The sequence below is a fragment of the Crinia signifera genome, chromosome 2 (genome assembly GCF_055691185.1).
Source record: "Crinia signifera chromosome 2, ASM5569118v1, whole genome shotgun sequence".
Classification (NCBI taxonomy): domain Eukaryota; kingdom Metazoa; phylum Chordata; class Amphibia; order Anura; family Myobatrachidae; genus Crinia; species Crinia signifera.
Genome location: NC_139218.1, coordinates 55464562 through 55468017, shown reverse-complemented (window position 1 = coordinate 55468017; position 3456 = coordinate 55464562). Strand labels below are relative to the sequence as shown.

The 3456-nt window shown below is 38.9% G+C and overlaps 1 pseudogene; it reads right to left on the bottom strand.

Annotated features, from left to right (window-relative positions):
• Positions 1-2972: 2972 nt before the first annotated feature.
• On the bottom strand, positions 2973-3092 carry LOC146061902 (5S ribosomal RNA; annotated as a pseudogene).
• Between the last annotated feature and the right edge of the window lie 364 nt (positions 3093-3456).

The following is a 3456-nucleotide window of genomic DNA, read 5'->3' as shown; positions in this document are numbered from 1 at the left end:
ACATCGTGTTATACAGTAACAGCTGACATATGCTATGGTGCTACATCGTGTTATACAGTAACAGCTGACATATGCTATGGTGCTACATCGTGTTATACAGTAACAGCTGACATATGCTATGGTGCTACATCGTGTTATACAGTAACAGCTGATATACAGTATGCTATGGTCCTACATCGTGTTATACGGTAACAGCTGATATTTGCTATGGTGCTACATCGTGTTATACAGTAACAGCTGATATATGCTATGGTGCTACATCGTGTTATACAGTAACAGCTGATATATGCTCTGGTGCTACATCGTGTTATACAGTAACAGCTGACATGCTATGATGATACATTGTGTTATACAGTAACAGCTGATATATGCTATGGTGCTACATCGTGTTATACAGTAACAGCTGATATATGCTATGGTGCTACATCGTGTTATACAGTAACAACTGACATGCTATGATGATACATTGTGTTATACAGTAACAGCTGATATATGCTATGGTCCTACATCGTGTTATACAGTAACAACTGATATATGCTATGGTCCTACATTGTGTTATACAGTAACAGCTGACATATGCTATGGTGCTACATCATGTCATAAAGTAACAGCTGACATACAGTATGCTATGGTGCTACATCGTGTTATACAGTAACAGCTGATATATGCTATGGTGCTACATCGTGTTATACAGTAACAGCTGATATATGCTATGGTGCTACATTGTGTTATACAGTAACAGCTGACATATGCTATGATGATACATTGTGTTATACAGTAACAGCTGATATATGCTATGGTCCTACATCGTGTTATACAGTAACAGCTGATATATGCTATGGTCCTACATTGTGTTATACAGTAACAGCTGACATATGCTATGGTGCTACATCATGTCATAAAGTAACAGCTGACATACAGTATGCTATGGTGCTACATCGTGTTATACAGTAACAGCTGATATATGCTATGGTGCTACATCGTGTTATACAGTAACAGCTGATATATGCTATGGTGCTAGATCGTGTTATACAGTAACAGCTGACATGCTATGATGATACATTGTGTTATCGACCAAAATTTACCACTAATTTAAAGTACAATGTGTCACGGGAAAACAATCTCAAAATCACTGGGATAAGTAAAAGCAAAAAAAAGTTATCCCCACTTAAGTGATACATGTCAGATTTGAAAAGTCAGGAAGGCAAAAACATGCTGCGTCGGTAAGGGGTTAATCAGCCTTCTGTGTTTCTTTATGGCCATTGCAATTCCATATGTATTGTATATTGGTAGCTGCATTGCTCTCTTTTTTGTATGTCAGAAAGTCACTGTAATGTTTTCTACAATATATTGTGGTCACTGCAATGTCCAATGTATTGCATGGTGGTCAATACAATGTTCTTATTATTGTATGCTGATCACTCTGGGGTTCTCCGCATAATGTGGTCACTATGATGCTCTATGTATTGTATGGCAGCCACTGTGATGTTCTTTATTATGAAGTGGTCACTGTTCGGTTCTTTGAATTATATGCCAGTTACTGGTGCTCTCTGTATAATAGGGCAGTCACTATGATGTTCTCTGCTTTATATGCTGATCAAATAAGTAGATAGTGACTACTATATATATATATAGAGAGAGAGAGAGAGAGAGAGAGAGAGAGAGAGAGAGAGAAGAAGAAGAAGATGTATGGCGCCACTTGTGTCCCAGACTGTTTAGTATTCTGGTGAGAAAAATGTATATACCGGTAACCCTTTTAAGAAAAAGGGGTGTCAGCTAGCCTCTAAAGACGGACACCTTGGTGAGGGGTGTCACAAAAACAAATGCAATTGGTTGGATAGAGGTGTAAGCGACAGCAGATACCTATATACTACAAGAAGTACTCTTTATAGCAAAAAAGAGTTTATTTTATATATATATAAAAAATGCACAATAGCACTATTTAGGAAAACAAACAGTAAGATACAATTTATATAGAAAAAAAACACAATAATAAAAAATGCGAGATTTTTCAAAAAAATGCCTACAGGTGGTATCGCTAAAAATGGGGAGGGGATTAAAAGGTAGTATAAAAGTGAAAGACTTAGCTAGGTGGAGGAGTCAGCAGGCAGTACCCAATGCGTTTCGTCTAGGAGACTTCTTCAAGGGGTGAGGGAGAGATGTGCCTGGTGCTCTATTTATACTGTATATGCCTAGTGCTAATAATTATGAGGTCACATCCTGTGGGATGTGGCCTCCAATTTTAAGGTTGTGGATTTGTATAGAAATCGCATCTGCTTCTAAAGGTGCTTATGTAATTAATGCTATCTAGCTAACAGTAGTGCAAAATAAATAGAAAACATCATTTAAATAGTGGAAAAGACGTATGATTGAAGTTTAGGGATGCGCGTCCCCACTTCCGGCAGGTGGACGTCACTTTCGCCCCGCTTCCTGCTTGTGTATAGTTCAGTAAACTGGGAGACTTCCGCCTCTCTTTGGCGGATGTTCTGGGTTGCCCCACTTCCGTTTGTTGCCGCTTTGCGGACGAGTGGCTGCAGTAGCTGTCCGTCAACCTCAGGCTAGTGCTTCAGTGTGTATTGGCGTTTCGAGTGGGATCTTTGTCTCCGTTCGGCGGCCATTTTATTGGGGATCTCGGTGACTTTAACATTGGAAAACGGCCATCTTTCCGGATTCAGATACATAGAATTGGAGTTCACTGTTTTCCGTTCATAATTTCTTTATAGTGACTTCATATAGGACATAGGAATATAAAGTACATTGTATTAGTAATTGTGAATTTGCACATATTAGTTAGTTTTATGTGACTTAGTGGGAATAATATATATGGCAATTTGTTAATAGCGTGTTTTCGGGACCAATAATAAAAATATAACAGCATTGATGATATGGATTAAAAAATCGATGTTGATACTTATATAGCAGCAATAATGATATAGCAGCAAAAATATGATATAGCAGCAAAGTTGTTAGAGTGCTTACAGAACCTGTTCTTCTCAGGTAGTCTCCTGTCCTGATACTGGACAGGCCCAAACACTGCTTGGCTGCCAAGATCGGACGAGATTGGGCATTGCCAGTGTGGTGTGACTGCAATATCTTTTCATGTGCCAAAACCTCTCGGACCCGAGTACCTATTTGCTCAGAGGGTGAAAATGAGGTATAAGATCAGAAAAGGAAAATAGGGGAGGGTGCAGATATGTGAAAGAAGCACAGGGGGGTGGAGAGGAACACATTGTGTTATACAGTAACAGCTGACATATGCTATGATGATACATCGTGTTATACAGTAACAGCTGACATATGCTATGATGATACATCGTGTTATACAGTACCAGCTGATATATGCTATGGTGCTACATCGTGTTATACAGTAACAGCTGATATATGCTATGGTGCTACATCGTGTTATACAGTAACAGCTGATATATGCTATGGTGCTACATCGTGTTATACAGTAAC